The sequence below is a fragment of the Clarias gariepinus genome, chromosome 7, assembly GCF_024256425.1.
Source record: "Clarias gariepinus isolate MV-2021 ecotype Netherlands chromosome 7, CGAR_prim_01v2, whole genome shotgun sequence".
Lineage (NCBI taxonomy): Eukaryota > Metazoa > Chordata > Actinopteri > Siluriformes > Clariidae > Clarias > Clarias gariepinus.
Window position 1 is genome coordinate 32,033,908 of NC_071106.1, and position 20,210 is coordinate 32,054,117.

At 34.0% G+C, this 20,210-nt stretch overlaps 1 protein-coding gene across 2 annotated transcripts in view; it reads left to right on the plus strand.

Moving 5' to 3' along the window:
- Positions 1-2,175: 2,175 nt before the first annotated feature.
- The window catches only part of b3gat1a (beta-1,3-glucuronyltransferase 1 (glucuronosyltransferase P) a), a 133,863-nt gene continuing 115,828 nt past the window's right edge, over positions 2,176-20,210 (plus strand). For both annotated transcript variants that reach the window (XM_053499794.1, XM_053499795.1), the window contains exon 1: positions 2,176-2,622. The gene's annotated coding sequence lies outside the window, so the exon portion shown is untranslated. The remainder of the gene's footprint in view (positions 2,623-20,210) is intronic.

The window sequence follows — 20,210 nt, forward strand, 5'->3', positions numbered from 1 at the left end:
CTTTATGTTAAATGTAAAAATAAAATTACATACCAATATGCTTATTTTTATACTTGAATATGTAAAATAAGAAAATAATGGAGTACAGATGGAGACAATGATTTCTAAGGAAATTTTACAATCCCTATGATCTTCACTGTACTATGTGATGTTTAAACTAGTATCTGCTTAAATATCGACTTATGCTCTAATCAACCATAACAAAAAAAATGAAGCCCACTGTTGGTTAGGGGCATGGTTCAACAAGACTGCTGTGGTGTCTGACTTTGGGCACGATGTAGACTCCATGAATCGAACTTGTTTCTCCGATATATTCCATTCTCGATCGGACTGAGATTTGGGAAATTTGTAGATTCAGGATCAACAACTTTGAACTCTTTGTCCACTAAGACCCATATGCAGCAGGCTATGATGCACTGAATGCTCTAATACTGTACCGTTCCATCATAGCTAAAATTGTGCTAGTGGCTTTTCTGTTGAATTGAACTGGACGGGCTGGCCTTTGGGGCATAGACTAGCTTTGGGTGCCCATGATCCTATCACCAGTTCACTGGTATATACAGTAATTGATAATCAGTGTTATTAATTCACTTCAGGGTATAGCCATCAAAAAATACAAAGCATACTATATAATGCTTCTGTCTAATATTTCCATTTATGACATGCTGTACAGTATGTGCTATTACATATTGCGGTGTGTTTAGCAGCACTGTTATTTCTACCACCAGGCAGGTGTTATCCACAGAAGTTATTTTAGTCACTACAGACCAGTTTGAAACATTTTGTATGGTGCATTGCTGAAGAAATGAAACTTCTTTTGTAGCTGCGTGTTAGATGAATGTCTTCTTTTTTTGTTGCAAAAAGCCACAAAAAGAGCCTCCGTCTCGTTTTTCTGCCTTCCTATTGCCTATACAAAATCCTGTGTATGAAAAAAAGTCTGCATGAAAAAAAAACATAATTTCTTATTTATCCAGTATGCTTGATATGTTTTATTAAATTATAAGGAAGACACATATCCTAAAATGCCCACACTAGCTCAGTTGGTTCCTTCAAATGTGTTGCTCTTCTCTTTTAAATGAGCTATTTATTTATTTTTGTTAAATTATGTTGTTAATTTATGTTGTCATGTCAATCTGTCTTGTCTCAGCTAGCCAGCTAATAAGGTTACTTAGTTAGCTAGTTAGTTTTTGCTAATTTAGGTTGTTAATTTAAGTTGTGTGTAGCACCTTGGTCCTGGAGGAACAATGTTTCATTTCACTGTGTACTAAACCGTATATGGTTGAAGTGACAATAAAAGCCTACTTGACTAGTTGACTTGACTTGACTTGAAGCACCCCTCATTTCTCCATATTTTGCTTCCATATAGCAATCCATGAATTTTCTCATTTAGTCTTGATGAGTATTTCTCCAGGTTTTTTTCTTTTTTCAATCCAGTCCCTGTACCGGACCAGATTCAGAGAAATGTTTTTTGTTTGTTAAGCCACACAGTGATCTATAAATCACTCAAGCATAAAAAATTACCTAACATAAGGTATGAACTATTAGAAAAGAGATAACAGATCAGGCTGGCGATTAGTATACTGGTGATGCTGAATGATGAGTGGTTAGAAGGAGACGACGAATGGGGAAATGAGGTTGTTACATAAACAACCATTTTTAAATCTTTAGCCATTTTGCAGTAAGATTTTTGTTCTCATTTCTTCAATATAATCGCCACCATACAGTTCAATGTAACATGATGAAATGTGAAGTTGCCCAAGAATTTTGCACCAATTTGTTGTACTTTTACACCAGTAAAACCACTTTTATTTAGACTATACTTTCGACATAGTCAGGATTTACAGTGTATAAATAAAAGAACAATCCAGAAATAAATCCAGCTGCAGTGCATTATTGCATTAACCTGACAGATTAAAGGAGGGGAGAGAAAGCGGAAGCAGGAGAAGTATCTATGCACATATACTAACACACAATGTGAATACCCCCCACAGAGTCCTTTACCTCCTCTTTTCTCCCTCCTCTCTCTTCCCTTCCCCTGTCCTTCCCTCTCTCCCCTCCTTTCTCATTTCTTTGCGACAGCCCACCCTGCTACAAGCTGTAATGGTACAGGCCATTAGCAAGACTATCTCAACTGGTAGAGGAGGGGGGGTCCTCAGCCTTAGCGAGGAGGCGAATTTGGATCCACATAAACACATTCGCAGATGTCTCTCCATGCGTTCTGACAGCCTGCCTCCGCCACAGCCATCTCACTAATCACAGAGCGAGAAAAAAGGACACAGAGGGCAAGCATCACCCTGTCGTGCCTGCTTCTCGCCTACATCCTTCCTTCATTAGTCTTTAGTCGTGAGAGGCGTGGAGAGAAAGAGAGCGCGTGTATGCCAGAAGAGGACAGCAGGAAGATACGCCGGCAGCTTACGTCCTCGAGCATCAGATTATTGAATCCTGCTTGCCTCAACGCTGGACTCTGACCATTCACAGCAGGAGAGAAATAAGGTACATGATTAGAATGCAGTCTTCAGTTTGAAAGGAAACAAAGGAAGGGAAGAAAAACAAGCTGCAAGAGAGGAGATGGTTTGAATGAATGAAGCAGTATGTGAAAGGAGTAGAGCTTGCTTGAACAAGGTAAGAGAGCTTTTCTTTCTAGCTGTGATATATAGTTAATATTTAATATTCAAGTCAAAAAATGTGCAGCATTAAATGCAAGGATAGATGTTACGCTCGGAGTCTCCTGCCACTGTTAGAATGAAGTTCACTGGAAAATGAGCCTGACATTTGTTATGTGCTGCTGACGAGGAGCTTAAGCCTGGAGAGAAGAAATGAAAGGTTGTCTTTTTTGAAGCTGCACACAAATCATGGACGTATTCATAAAGCAGACTTGTGTACCAGCTGGAAATAATCTTGTGCACAAATCTGCAAGTCAATGCAAACTACGTTTGGATTTAACACCATGAATCTTTTCAGTATGCACAAAAACACTCACATACTAAATCCAGATCAATTAAGGGGAATCTTATTAAGACGTCTTCATAACTAAGATGAAGAAGTTTTGTCTTGAGATGACGCACGAACAGTACAGTAATGACCGCAAACTGTCAGCACTGTCATCACATCAGCATCCTTAGGAAACATTTGAAAGGTTGCACGGCTGCACAAAATATACCTGAAAAGATTAAATGTACAATTATGACAGATTATCTGCCCTTCCCCCAGTGTTTCCCAGGGAGAACATACTTCTCAACCCAGAGAACAAAGCACAGGGAATGATACAGTATATAAGATCTGTCGTAATAGATATCTTATATGTAATGGATGCTGATACACCTAAGCTGCAAAGCTCTTGATTACCAATCGGGCTGTGATCTTTTGATTACTATCTGGCCTGTGACATCTGTAATGAATCCTTTAGCATTGTATTTATATTGACACAGTCCCTAGAATTAAAAACCTGAAGACTGAATTCATTATAAGGATCGTTGAAGCCATTTAAAAAAAAAAAAAAAAAAAATTTAGGGATGCAAACATAATTTGAAAAAAAAAAAACAACAACCGCTGGTTGTTGCACAGCCAGAAGTTTGGGTCAGAATATTTCAAGCAACTCCATGGGAGAGAATTACTCATGGTGGAATCGATGCCATTATGACTTCAGCTATGACACTTAAAGAAGCCTTTCTCTGAAAACAAGAACTTATTTGTTTAAAGCAGACTTTGGGTTACTGACAGAAACACATGTTACCTCTCCAAGGCAGTTTTATTTGCCCAGTTATTATTTCATTCCTTGCCTCAGACTAAAATCTAAAATCTGATGCTGACACCCTTTCCAGGCAATACTAACACACAGCATACATTCGGAACAGTATTACAGAAGCCAGTTATTGTACTTGTCATACAAACCTGCATTAAGTTGTTTCTCTTGAATGCGAGAGTCCATTTTTAGCCTGCCCACTGGTCGTGTATATGTCAGCGCATTGCCGAGAGCTTGTATTTCAACTTGCAAATGTTATCCAGGAGTGTAGTCATATTCACACCGGACATGCAGTCATGAGTTTCTGTTTTATTTTTTTAGCAGGGACAAGAGTGTTGTGTTAAAATAAAGCAAGGAATAATTTTCCAGTGAGAAAAAAAAAACCAAAAAAAAAAAAAAAGATGTTTTGTGAAATCTCTATAAAGTTATTATTACAGTAGAAATCAGAAACTGATGTACCGTATAAAGCTGCATCGATGTTGATTGTTAATGTAAGGTGCTGTGATGCTGGACAGGACACAAGTGTGTGAACTTTGTGTGTGCATTATTATTTGTGCAAATCAAAAAAATACTCAAGTATTTTTTTAAACTAGTAAAGATAAAGGTAGATATATTCCATAATGAGAAACTAATGAAACTAAGCAAAATAAAACTAGAAAACACAGAAATTAAGATTTGGACTTAAACAGCCAGTAAGATAGCTGGGTATAAATAGACTAACTAATTAAGGGCTTACAAACTCAGACAAAAATGACAGGAAAGAGATGGAACAGAAAACAAGCAAGCAAAGACAAACAGATGACATTAGTTGTCATGGTAACAGTAATGCAAACAGAGAAAGCACAATGATCATTGATCTCGCCTTATGAAGCTCAACGTTGCTTATAGTAGATGCAATGATTATCATGTTGACGACCCCAACCTTCGGCAACCAACAGGCGTCCAAACACTCGCAAAGACAATCCTATGTACATGTCAATTTGGAAACACCACTCAGCCTACAATGAACGTCTTAAGTCAATCGTGTGGCAAAAGGCAGCACATAGCTCTTTCAAATTAATTGTTTCATTGGTTAAATTGTTGTCTGTCTTATAGTATCAATACAGTAACAAACAGCTAAGGAATTTTTTTTTTTTTTTTTACCTGTAACAATTATATGGCTGTTTATTTTTCTGACGTTTTTCCACTGGCCATCTTTTTTTTTTTTTTTTTATTTTTATTATTATTATTATTATTATAATAAATACATTTTATATGGAAATTAAATAAAATTTGTCATCTGGCCTTAATATTTGAATGCATTTTTTTGTATATTGAAGAACTCTTTTCACAATATTGTCATACAGTATGACTGACATGTGTAAGGTATTAAACATCACAGGGTGTCTCTACTTGAGGAAAATGACAAAACTTGATTATTTTCCAATAACAAGACAGCACAAGCTGGGATAAAAGATCAAGCTTATTATTGTGCAAAAAATTGGTATATCTTATATTACAGCAGCTGTAAACAGTCGTACTCACAGGCCTCTTTACTCTGTCTAAACTCTAATAGAAAGATGCAGCTTGTCATGTTGCTAAGAAACTACAAGGAGCTTGTTCTAAAACTGGAGACTCCTCAAAAAAACATTACCCTATCAACAATTAATGTTTTATTTAAATCAGTTTATCTGTGACAAACATGTCCTTTTGTAAACCATGAAAATTGCAGACAGAAATACATGCATAACCGTGCTATCATTTAGAATAATGCCTTAAACAACAGCTTATGTAGAGAAACAAAACAAAACCCTATTTTACAATTATAAAACTAATTGTTTCATGGTCCCTTTATTTTAAATTAAACAAACAAACAAACAGATGAATAATAAATGAATAAATAAATAAATAAATAAATAAATAAATAAATAAATAAATAAATAAGTTAAATTACATTAAACTAAATAAGTTGTTAAATGTCATTATGGCAAACTTTTTTGCACATATTACCCCTTAAAAAATCTTAAGAGGCACGGACCTATGCCAGAAACACAACATTGTTCAATGGTATACAGTATGTTTAATGGGGGACGTTTCAGAAGTCAAACTGTGCGTTTATGTGTTCAAAAAATGTTCAGAATTTAAGCTATCATTAATTTTAGGATGTTTACTTTTTACAAGAACCAGAATTGGGACATTCTGACATTCTAAAATGCTTAACTCACAAATTATAATTATTATTATTATTATTATTATTATTATTATTAATAATAATAATAATAATAATAATAATAATAATAATAAGTATTCTTATTATTTTTTATTATTTGTTGTTGTTGGTGGTGTTTATTATATATATATATATATATATATATATATATATATATATATATATATATATATATATATATATTTATATTATTTTTTATTTACCAGAACCAACCATGGAAATGGTTGATTACAATGAAATAAAATGAATCTCATCATATTGTTTAGGTTTTGCTGAAAAGAAGAATCTAAGGCACTTTATACTGCACATATACATCAAAACATAGAAAATGCATAGACTATAAATGGTCTTAACCTTTAATATTATTATACATACATTGTGAAAAGATCTGTTCCATAGTAATCATATATCATTATATAGACATTTGTCATTATATCACCCATGTTCATGTTACTGTATGTGATACTGTAGTGTAACTCGCCAGTTACATGACTTCAATTACTACCACACCGATAACAGGAATAATATTATATCAATATGCCAGTCACAGTGATACTACAGATAGGACAAGTAAATGTCAAGGGGAAATCCACATCAACAGTTTCTATTTGATCTTACAATAGAAGCAATGACAGTTGATTCTGACAAATTATTCCATACAGCACGATTGGCACTACTGGAATTCCAGAACTGGCTTCTGGCTGACTTTTTCTCTTCTTTGTAGTTTGGAAAGCAAGATTTGTGTTAACATGTGCCGCTTATGGTGTCAATATAATGTTTGCGTTCCGCTCCTATAAAACAGTTATGTGTTCCATGAGGGCCTCTGAATGCACATGCTGTGAATATTAACCAGTGCAATTGTTCCCTGAGTGACACCACCATGAATGCATTATTCATCCGGTCCTGTGCTGAGACTGAGCGTCACACTGACTCAGGGCAAGAGAGACCCTCTACCAGCCCTGAGATCTCCGCACACAGCCGAAGCACTAGCGCTCTCTCTTCAATGGTCAGCTAATGAACAGCTGAGAGGTGGAATAACAGCCGAGGAAGAGGGGAGAAAGCAGGGAAACAGATTGCCAAGCCTCAGGCTGAGATCTTATTGTGGCTTCTTGAATTCTGCACTGCAGGGCTTCACGCTTGTGTTTGGCAGCTTTCTCCTGCCTACATTACTTGTGTGGGTACAATAACATACACAGTGTCATCCTTGAACCATGATAATACCCCTAGGGATGGCAGCTGTTACCCCAGAAGAGTTCGGCTCATGGCAGATCATATAGACGAAGCCGGTCACCTGAGGTTGCCAGATCATTTCCCCTTTTGTGTATGCCTCCTTTAGACATGCTTACCTCCACACTGTGCTCTTAATGATGTTTGGCAGACGTACAGTCTGTGCATAAACCCATTACGTTTTTTTTTTTTTTTGTTTTTGTTGTTACCTCAGCTGATTAAGGTTGAGGTTATGAATAAAAGGCATAAAGCTAATTTGTAATAGAGTCGAGTTGGTTACGGCATATCAGCAGAGGTCTAATGTCTGTGTCGACAGCCCGCAATATGACAGATCTCATTTTGAAGAAAATGTTTTTAAAGTTGACAGAATAACAATAAATAGTTATATAGTTACATACATTGTACAGTAATATTTCTTACTTTTTAAGGAACTTATCAGTCAATGAACTATAAAGGGCGTTCAAGTCAAACTGGGATTTCTGATGAAATGTCTTGTAAATGAATGTGTAAAAAAAACGCTCGACATGAACGTTCACTGAGGTGAGTGCCTCATATTTGAAAATCGACAGATAACTTGTCGCCAGCTTGCATCTGTCTGTGGGAACCGTATACACAATTATTCACCAACACCATTTGCACATTACAGGAACTTGACTGGGAGTTATTGCCACAACCGAAATTCTGTCCTGAAGCAATTTCCACATGTTATCAAAATTAAAGGACATGAAGCAGGCAGTCTGATCATAGCTTTTGTGTACTAAGAAAACTTAGTACATCTTGGAAAGTATCCAAGCACTAGTAAAATGCTGGATATATATATATATATATATATATATATATATATACAAAAACAGAGAACAAGAATGCAGATGGAGGTTAAACTGACCAGAACATCTAAGGGGAACTTGGAAATTGGTGGTGTTGGTGCAGTAAATGTCTTCCTGTGGCCAACAAAATTGAATGTCTGTGTTACCACAATTGGCAATTCACAATGCTTTTATTCATGGACTGCAGATGAAATAGTGAATGTGCTGTGCATCACCAATGACAATGTCTTACAGATCTGCAAAAGCATGTAAAATCTATCCAAAATGAATAGCGAGACATGACCAGGAATAAAGAGAATCCATGTCTTGAGGGTAAGTCAAGACCTACTGTATCTTGGTGTAGTTTAATATCCTAATGAGCACACATGATTGTAAGAGATGCTGTCTGAGACTCCCAGCTTATTGTACCATCAAAGTTGTATAGCAGCACATGAGCAATATTACACTGCAGTTTTAAAACAGCTTTATAGGATGTGCATATAAAAAAGCACTGATTACTCATTGTAAATTAGATAATAAGCAAATGACCTTTAAAAGCAATCAAATCTCCTGTTAATCTAACACTGTTAAGTAGCAATCTTCCCTTGAGGCTAATTTTCAATGTACTCCTGGTCTCAATTATAGCAACATTCCCCAATCCAGGAGCTGATTTTTCAGGCTTGTACTGTAGATTTATTTGGTAAGCATTCCATTTGATTTTCTAATTCTGTAGTTTTACGGTTTCATCCACTGAAGTTAGATACACTCATTTTTATTTCAAAGCCTACATGTGTAGTATGGAATATAATTGTCACATGAAATGTCTGGCTCAATTTATGTATCCGACCTTTTTTATTTTAGGGGTTGAATTTTAAACACACATTTGTTACAGTGAGGCTTAACAGCCATGTCATCAGCATACGTTCATTCTGAAGCAGTGTTTGTGTTTCGCTTTGTTGTCACACTTCGTTGCTCCCAACCCACCAAATCCGCAAACAAATAAAGCAACTTACGAGTTATTCCTACTAATTCCGTTATCAGAATTTGTCATACCAATCCATCTGTGCACAGCCAGCTGACAGACTTCTATCTGTGCATGAGTTTTTCCTGTTCATTCAGGAGCATGAGACATAATATTATCATAGTAATCATGTATTTCATTGTGAAATTGTCAACAATGCCCAACCTAATCTCCCTAGTGATGCAATAGAAAAGCATTCGCTCTTTCATCAGGAGATTGCAAGCTTGAATACCGATGATGCCCCAGGGGTCCACAGGGACCAAATTGTCCGTGCTGTTTGGCCCGGATGGATGGCATGCACTTTCCCTCCTATCAATCACAATGACATTAACCATTATTGACCAATAACAAACTCCTTCATATTGCATCACAGAAGACAATAATGAAAAATGCACCCTTTGAACAGCAACATGGGAGGCATTTTGCTTTTCAGGATGACTAAAGTTGTTTTGAGGCTATTTCAGAACCATCATGAAAAAAGAAGAAAAAAAAAACATACAAAGAAAACATGGCTCTGCAATTTGTCAGTCCAGTCCCATGAAAGAAATGGTTATTATGATAGAGAAAAAATTCAAATATCAGACATTACTGAAACACAACCTGGGGGTTAAGTGCACTACAAAAACAGTCCAATATCCAAAAAGATCAACTATTCAGTTGCTGCCTCTTGTCCTGAACTTTAATTAACTGTTTTTTTTTTTTTGTAAACAGGACTTTCTACTCAGCCTCAATCTAGCCTGCTTTCATTTACATAAGTAAGCACCTTCAAATCCAGCTGAAGACCTCAATACAGACACTGCAGCACAAATGTTAACAAGGAAAAACCTGATGCACAATTATTGCTCATTTCGCTGAAATGTATCCGTTGTAAGGAAACATTTTTTTTTTAAATATGGATTGAACCATACTGACCACATTGTGTGACAGAAATTTGACATGACAGCAATACAGTAAAAAAAAACAAAAAAAAAATATATATATATATACACTGTATGATTTTATATATTATTTATTCATAAAAATATGTATACAGTGTAAAAAGGAAATGTAAATTATATTAATGGTTAGAGTTGATCAATTAAACTTGTATTTATGGTAGAGAACTTAATATTCTTTTAGGGATTTTACATTTTAAAGTTTGAAAGATCTTCATTATTGATATAATTGTAATTGTCATTTGTCCTAAATTGAACACGCAGCTTCAATGAAAGCATACATTTTCAAATGTCTATGGTTGAAATGTAAATTTAACAATAGTATTGAAATATAGCTCAAATACTATTCACAATACACATTTACACATTTCAGCATCTTGCAACAAATATACTATCATTTCACTGAGTGATCCTGAAAACCTTAGTGTTGTACAGATTTTTTTAAGCTAAATTCTTATTTATTTTTTATTTTTTATTTAAATTTAATTTATTATTCAGACATTCATTATAAAGTAAAAATTTTTACAGTTCACACTTTAAACTTTTCATGCTGCAACTCATCTTATGACAATAATATTGTGACCTGTCATATCTAGTCAAGTATTAAGTCGCACATTTTTTTTTTTGCTCTTTGGCCAATAGTGTGCAGTTGGTGCAGATGGTAAGACATTGTTTAAAAAAACTGTAACTCTTTAATCTCTGCATTTGATCAAGATTTGCATTATTATGAATAAATAAATATATATGGCCTCAGGATTGTGCAATGTAGAGCGACATCCAGCACCAATACGATAAATTGAATTCTATTTCAATTTTATTTCATTTAAACAAACATGACTAATCAAGATTTTTTAAAAAGGCACAAACAGTTACACATAATCGGTTATTTTTGGTTGTTTCTATGACCAAAACTATTAATAAAAGCATTTGGTGAGTACATTTTTGCAAAAACATTCCCTTATTCCAGTATTGGTAATATTTATAATCACTTTGGTTCTACCTGACATATCCGAAAACCCAAAAGCACAGTTTGATGTATGTGCATCTGAACCAGAAATCTGAAAATATGCATAACTCAAATTACCCAAAAATTGTACTAAATACCGGATTTGATGGGACAGGTCACAATTTTTTTTATAAGCTTTGAATATCTGATTTGCATATTGACCTAAAATAATTAAATATTAATTGCCAGTCCAAACTTTCATTAAATCTGTTATGATCTTGTTATTCTCTGATGCTTATAGTTCTTGAGGGTCATTCTGTGTATATGTAGGCATTGAATACCAGACCTTCAGGACATAATATTCCACATAGCCAAAGCTGGAGCACTGAAATATTAAGCTATTAAGCTGAAAGGCCCAGGCGAACATTTTACACCACAGCGTTGCCAGATGTTCGCATTTCAGGCTCATCTACTGACTATCAGTGGCCTTGAAACAGCAGTTTGTCTTTGTAACAGAATGCCAAGCCACTGGCTACAATTTGTTTTTTGCTCTGAAAGGCGACATAAGAAATGACAAACACTATTCACTGAGAGTCTAGAACAGTTAACTAAATACAATTATGCATGTACACTTGTTGGAAGGGTTGCCTGAAAAATGCACATGTCTACTCACTTGATCATGGCTATTAATGTTCATATTAGATATTATATACTGTATATAAATCAGGTCATTATATAAGGAGTGTTATATTAACAGCATAAATACTGTTTGAAAACCCAGTTTTTTCCCACTTGTCATGTAAAGCTTTTTCTTGGCTCCAACTTCTTGTCAAGTAAATCTGTCACCAGCATGATTGACCATGGTCTTACACACATTTCCTGTGATTGCAGCATCATGCTGGAATTGCTTTGAAGCCCTTGCAGAATTCTATGGGAGTAAATTCAGTTCACTCATCCAGGACACACTCCATTTTAACAGACAGTCTATTTGTCTTATTTAGGCCATCGTTCAGTCAAAAGGCAGGATGCCATTTCGACGCAAAAGATGTTTTTTAAATGCACGAGTTGGGGGGAAAAAGGAAAGAGAATTCCATTTACCAGGTCAGTGGACTCAGGAGCCATGTTAACACACTAACAAAGGTGAAATGACAAATATTAACAGTATTATACAAGGATATATACCAAAGCAAATTGCCAATGGTTACATTTTCTTTTAATTAAAGAATGACACTTGGTATTTTTTTTATAATTTATATTTTCATTCAGATGTTTTTGAAGGCCAACTTACATTATATGTAGAAACTATATGAAGTATTCTCTTTTTTTTCTTTTTTTTTCTTTTTTTTTTTTTTTACCAAAATCTTAAAGCTTGCTTGTCATAATGAGAAAGACATAACTTTTTTATGTACTACTAAAAAGCACTGACACTACAGACTCTTTCTGTAAATGTTTTTTTTTTATAAAATATATCTGTATAGAAAGATTTATCATATCAGTAATTGTATTTATGCATAAATCCAGCAGACCGCATAGCACCCAAATGAGAATTTTGGCCAATATACTGTATAGTACTGTGCAAAGGTCTTAACCAACCCCTCATTTCCTCATGTAGATTAAAATAAATTAATGGGAAAAATATTTTAGTATGCCAAGCTATAACCTGCCTTAGGATACAATTTAAAAATTGGTTGTTTATGCAACATCTTCAGCAGCAACCTCATTTCCCCTCTCACCTGTTCCAAGCACTCAGCATTCAGCATCACCAGTTTACTAATCACAAGTCTAATTTTCTGTTATCATCTGCACCTGTTTTTTACTGGTTCATGCCTTAAATTAGGTGGCTTTTTGTTAAGATTATTGTAAGGCTTAACAAAAACAAAAATATTTCTTTGAAATTGGTCAGGTACAGGGACTGGACTGAAAATGAGAGCCAAAATAGTCCCTCAGGATCCCTGGAGAGCTATTTCTAAATACTATGCTAAAAATTAAAAGAAATTTTGGCTCTTTGCAAGCATAATATGAAAAAATTAGGGCTGGCTGAAAATCTTTGCATAGTACTGTACCCACGTGGCTTATATTAAGTTATTCATCTAATAGCGTATTAATTATTAAGTGCTATGAATTATTTGGTGAAATATGTCTAGTTAAAATAATGAGACCAGAAATGTAGCGTTCTTACAAGAGTCAGAATTTCAAAATATTTAGAGGTCATCTGCTTAGCTTTAATTATAAGGTATTTATGTCTAAATAGTTCAAATGCAATGAAGCTTGTGTTCAAACATTGGGATGTCTTTATTTTGGAGAATTTCACTGTAGGAAAACAAGCAGCATTTATGAAAGCAAAAAAAAAAGAAAGATGAAGAATTTTATGTTTAAAGCAGCTCTTATATAAGTATAACTGCAACCACCTTGTTTTATGGACATTTCTCAATACTCACTTAAATGTAAGTGTATAAAAGGTATAATATAGCCTATACTTACTTTCTTTTTAAGTGAAAAAAGCTGTTGTTGCAAAATTGCTGTGGTATAGTAGGAATAAAAAACTTGCTGTAATTGAATAATATAAATAGCAGAATGAATTTCGTTAAACATGTGAACCATTAACCAGGCATTAGACATGATTGCTCATGCATGAGCGGCAACCCTGCAGATTTTTTCCATAGAAATCCTAAACTTTGATGAAAGTAAGAGTAAGGATGCTCTCTGTAATAGCAGAGTAAAAACGGGTCGGGAGAGACTTTACAAAAACGGAGCTTTGTGAGTTAATGCTGAAAGAACAGCATGAGAGTGTGGAAATGATACGGCTTCATTTCAGTAGCTTGCAGATGGCGTTCCGTAGGAACCTGAATGACTCAGACATACTTATAGCTGTGTCATTTATTCCCAGGGTACCACACACAGTTGGATGTTTTTTTTTTTTTTTTTAGCAAAACTTTTTTGAGTGTTGAGCTACAGATTACTGAATGCACACCGTGATGCTAAAAAAAAATTTTTTTTTCCATAGAATTCATCTATTAGTCGCTGATATGTAAGGTGCAGGCATTTCCAAAATGTCTGCCGCAGCTTAATGAATAGCGGACAAATCCCATTAAAGTCCATCAGTTGCACAAATGATGTTTACACAAGAGCATTAAGCAGCTGCTGGTAATTTCTCTCCAGAGAGGTGAGGACTTTCTGTAGAGAGCATTAAGGGATTTGCAGTGTGAGTAACAGACCGTGTGCATTTCCAAGGCAAAAATTTCGACACACCATGTCCTTGATAAGCCTTTAATGGCATGGCAGCATATTTCACCAGTTTCTGTAATTACTAGATTAGATTGTATTTTGATTAATGAATATAAGATATCTTAAAAGTACGTCACATGTTTTCGGCATTTTAACAATGGTTAATTTATACTGTACACTACTGCTAAAATGTTTTAAACACTTTCCATTTTAATTTTTATTTTTTTTACTGATTAATATTTTATATTCTACAACAATACTGGAGATTTCAAAACAATGAAACAACACAAATGGAATTAGGTAATTATGTAACAACAACAACAACAGTCAGTTGTTATTTAAATACATGGAAGTCCGCCTTTCTGTAATAGTTCTTACAAGAACAGTATTGTCAACTGCATTTGCCATCTCCATCAAGCACCATAATGAAAGTGTCTCTCATGAAGACCATCCCAGTAAAGCAAGACCAAAACTTACTGTATCTCTGGTGCAGAGAAGTTCATTTAGAGTTACCATCCTCAGAAATCACCAATTAACAAACAGCATCTCAGATTAGGGCCATTATGAAGGCTTTACAGAGCATACAAGTATCAGATACATCTAAACATTAACTGTTCGAAGGAGATTATTGTATGTTTTGGATTTCTTTAGCATCGCTTTACAAAAAGAAACAAACATTTGAGCGGTAGTGTACATTAGGATAAGCTAATGAAGTGTAGTGTACTGTAGTGTAGTGACGTTAAGTAAAGTTAAATCACATATAGTAAAGGTATGAATTTTACAATCAATAAACTTAATTTTTTAGCACAATTTTATAAAAATTATATACTATCACAGAAAGATGACGTTGGACTGGTAAAAATTTAAATAATAAGTACTGATTTAAACACGGTTTAACTTACAGTACATATTCTTTGGGGCATATTTAATGTCAATCAAATGTGTTTTTCACTTATGAAAATGTAGTGATTTAATAGTTTAAGAAATAATAGTTTAATTATAAGAGTTTGTGTTTTTGTAGCATGTCCACCTTGTCTACAAATTATCATTTTTTCTTTTGTTCTCTTATACTCAATTTTAGGAATCTGGCTTAAGGTCCACCCTAAAGATTTTTTGTAGCCTTTACAGTGTTATTCTGTCCATTTTATTACAATAAATATAAATTTAAAATTGTCTTAATTCTAATGAATACATTTAAACATAAACATGTCATTTGTTAGCATTATTCACTTTTTTATTCATATTATTCACAATTTCTTCTTCCTTTAACTTACATCTATATAATTCATCTTACATCTATTTTATTTATATATGACTTTTAACAATGGTTCTCGTTGCAAAGCCTAGGAAGGCCAATTAGCCGCAAATAAGTCCTCTTCTATTTTAACTGTTGGTATTTCTTCATGTGTCGTCTGTGTAACGAAGCACTACATTGTTCTTGAATACTCAGTTGTTCTTCCACGAGACAGTGTGATGCATTAAAATTGTGTGCTTTACATTATTTGTTTTCTGCTTTCAGTTAGATCTCTGACAAGGAAACAGGAAGGGCTGATGCTTGCATGTTTATAAAAATCTTAAGCTGAATAGTTGTTTAATAAAGAAGCTACATAAAGCTTTTGGCCTAGGAATGTGAGCTTATAACACGAGTGCAGCATGAAGCTGATTTAGACTGAAAGCAAATAGAACCCTGAGATATTACACTCAATGCAGTACAGTAAGTAGAAGATTATAATTCGGAGGCAGATAATTACCTAAATAAATTGGACATAGCTAGTTAATTAAAAGTCCTGGAGTCAGACATTTAAATCACACAGAATAAACCTGCATTTAACCATCTGCGGATGTTCCACCCTTGGTCATAGGCTAGCAGTAAGGAAAGGCCTTGTTCAGACTGCAGAAATCTGATCTGATCTTCAGGATTGACTGTCATCACTGTTACTCTGTTCGGATTGGCAACCCACACTTGACACATTGTTGATCTATCTGCATAGGTTGCTGTGGTAACGACGACGGAGGCCTGCAGGCACCACGAAATTTTCCCTCATAATTTGCCTTGTTCCTGTACATTCCCTCTAGCTTTGCCTGTACTGAGGCATCTGCCTGAAATGCTATCAGACATTTTAGTTTATCCTCTGTCCAGGGAGTATTGTTCCCCATTTTCATACTGTAGTTAAGTTAGACTCACTTTCTAACAACACAGTTGATCTAGCCATTTGGATAATTCAAGGGTGCAACTTTTGCATGCTTAACAGAAATAGCGCTCAAAGCAAAAAGTCACTCCACAACCTTATAAACCATAGAAACTTAACTTTTTACTGTACAAGATATAATCAAAAATAAATGAATGGCAAGTTAAAAATGATAAAGTCTAAAGGTTTATACATGCACAATAAAGAAAAATGAGTATTATATGTTATACTACTGCAAATTTCCAACCAGTGCATGTTTTTATAATTCAGAGAATTCAGACTTATATAATGTCTGTACTGTATGACACAAAGTCTGGAAGAAAGTCTGATGCTTTTATCAGGGTAGGCCTGCAGCTTTCTATAGATTCAGCCTTAGATGTAATCTCACAAGCTAGATCTTTACTGTTTGCAAAAAAGTACATGCAACCAGGAACATAGTCAACCCCAGACTTTTTATAGAATGCAAAGGATTCCATTCTGACCACTTACAGCCTTAAATTAAATGCTTACATAAATTTTAAAGACAAGATTCTGTGTAGATTTTAAGATCAATGACCACATGTATATCTTGATATACAAAAGTGATTGCATTACCATATAAATAACAAAAGGTGAATGTACAAATATCTCTGTAAAACCAACCAGACTGCTACATGAATCTGTCTATCGAAGTTCCAGAGGATGCATTTACAGTATCCTGTATACTGCAGTGCCTAGCAACAGTGGCTAATTTTAACATGTTTTGCTATTGTCATTAAATCTGGATTGAATGAAGAGTGACATTAAGAAAAGAAAATTCTGATGTTTGTTTTATACAGTCACTTTGGAAAGCTGAAATTTGCAATATGTCTTTTGAATACTTGATATTGACATTGAATCTGGTACTTTTATTTTTATTTACTATAAAGCCTTCACAACGGCACTAATCTGAGGTCCTGTTAATTGGGGATTTCTGAGTTAACTCTAAATGAACTTCTCCTCTGCAGCAGAGATATGTTTTGGTCTTGCTTTTTCTGGGACGGTCTTCATGAGAGCCAGCTTCATGATGGTGCTCGGTGGGTTTTAGAAATGCACTTTACAATACTGTTCCTGCAAGAATGATTCCCGAACAGCTGACCTTTATGTTTTAAAATATTATGTTGTTTGTTACTTAATTACCTAATGCCATATATGTTATTTTATAGTTTTAAAACAAATAAATCCAAACATGTTCCTAAACATTTGAATGGTACCGTACTTGTATGCATACTACCAATATAAAACAGCAGAAAAGTAAAAGGTTAGAAATGTTAAATACTTTATCATCCTGCATTCACTAAAAATACAAATATGTACATTGATATTGATGAAAGCCAGATTTTGATATCATGTAATGTATACAGAGCTATGTACTGTAGTGCTCTTACTGACATTAAGCTACAGTAGAGCTTCTTCTGGCTGTAAAACAGAATGGCAGACTGTATTCCGCCACACTGGCTCCATAAATCACAGTGACTCCATGAATGCACAACAATGAGAAACAGTGTCTAAAGTGCCACATTAGACTGCCAGTTATCCTCATGTCTCAGCATCATTATAAAAGAAGTGGCTATTCTTTGTCCCTTGATCTGAGTGGATTAAGAGAGTTTATGCTTTCGTATGACCCGCATAACCAATAACTGCTGCATGGTTTCAGCTGAGTTTAAAAGGATACACCGGTCTGAGTGTTCCACTAAGCAACTCACTTTACATAGTTTACATTAGGTTTAAAAGATCCAATGAGATCTGAAAGTTTAAATCCCTAAATTGCTAGGTTTGTTTAATAGTACCTACATTGTATGCTGCTCGGTTTTATTTCCCCTTCATTGCAAGTCACTTTGGACATAATGTAAATGTTGACCAACTAAACAATGTAAATGTCAATAGTCAGAAGTACGCAGTGCAGCATTTATATTTCCAATAAAGTACACAGTGAAGCTCAGTTGTAAAAGTTAATATTTATGTGTAAGAAAGTCTGTAATTAGGTATGTCACCAAGAGTAAATAATTTAGCAAAAAAGGATAATTCCATACTAATTACATGACCGTACTGTAAGTAAGCTCTAGAGGAAAAAGAAGTATACTAAGTATATTAGATCCTAGAATGCCAAACCATACTTAAGTGTACATGCAGTCAAACTAATGACTAGTATACTTAAAGTTTGCTATTTGCAGCAACCAATTTTGTACTAAGTGCATTTAAGTTGTAATCAAATTGTATAAAAGCACAATTGTAAGTTTATTTAGTATACTTTTGTGTACTAAAGTGGAAATTATACACTTAAAGTATATGGCTGTTTGTGTACTAATGTACCAACCTAAAATTAACAAAATTTTTACTGTGTTACAAATACACAAGTAATATACCCTAAATATATTTTTATTGCAACAATAGGATGCTGTCCAAACTAAAAAGTACACTTTGTGGTTATTAAAAAAATACACTTAAATTATACACAGTCACACACACTGTGTACACACAGTCTTTTATACTACTGTATTCCAAATGTGTTACCAGTACACTAAAGGTGTTTAGGACCTTTTACAAATGCTGAATGCATTTTCTACATTATACCATGCTTTTGAAACACATTACATCAGTAATGACAAGGCAAATTTTATTAAACAGTTTTAATTTGCACAAGGTTACAAATTTGTTGTTGATTTTAGCTAGAGCATTATACTAGAAATGACGTATATAAAATTTAGCAATAAATCATTAGACAATACATTCTACAGTTTAAACTTTGTACTTAATTTCAAATTACCTAACAAAAACTGCAAAATGTACCTTATGACGATAAAATTTAATAACAATAAGACCAACGTATGCAATGATGCAGCTTCCAGCTTTGTCTCTAGTTTCTGATTGGCTGAAATTGTGAGTTCTAACACTGCTGCAATCTGAGCAAGTGTAGCTTCATTATATTAAGCACACGGACATGGAAGAGACAGAGTTCAAATGCACATACTGTAAATGAGCCTGAATGACCTAGAGAGTACGCACGCAGGAGAGATTCAGCATGCAAAAAAGTTTGAAAGCGCACACGCAAAAGATAAAGGGAGAGGGAGTGGTGCACTAAATATAAGCATGGATAAGTACATTCAAATATGAATGTGTAATTTGAAAATTGACTTAAAATTTTTATTTTAATGTATATTTTCTGTATTATTTCAACCACATAAAAAAAAAATATACCGAAAAAATAAATTGAAAAATAAAGTTTGAATATGTGTGCTTTGTCAATTACACTGACCTTTCACTTAAAGTATATTTTCCCAAAACATTTTTTTGGAAAGTATGCTATAATACAATTATTTTGTATTATGTTTAAAGTATAATTCCAAAAAAATGGTAACAGCATGAAATTAGTATACTTTTCATTTAATTAAATGATGATACAATTTTTTGTGTAGAAGATTTGAATTTATTTGTAATACACTAAAGTGTGCTTTTTCTTACTTTGGAGTGTAGTGTACAGTAAGTACTTAATTAAAAGTTATTAAATAAGTTAATAGAATAATTACATAATGATTACATACTGTAACAGTAAGTAAGTAAGTAAGTAAGAGTAACTACTTAATTAAGTGTAATTAAAAAAGTAAGAATATTTACAGAACAATAAAAGAAAGTATTAAATTAGGAGTAATTAAATACAGTAAATACAAATAATCACATGATTACATACAGTACCAGTAAGTAAGAGTAAATTAGAATAACTGAAGAAGTTAAAATATTTACACTACATTAAGTAAGTAAGAGTACTGTAAGTATTTAAGTAAGAGTAATAAAAAGAGTAAAATATGTAAGAATTGTTCAATAATAGTAAGTACATTACGTAAGTAAGAGAAGGCAAGAGTACATACTGTATTTAATTAAAAGTAAGTAAATA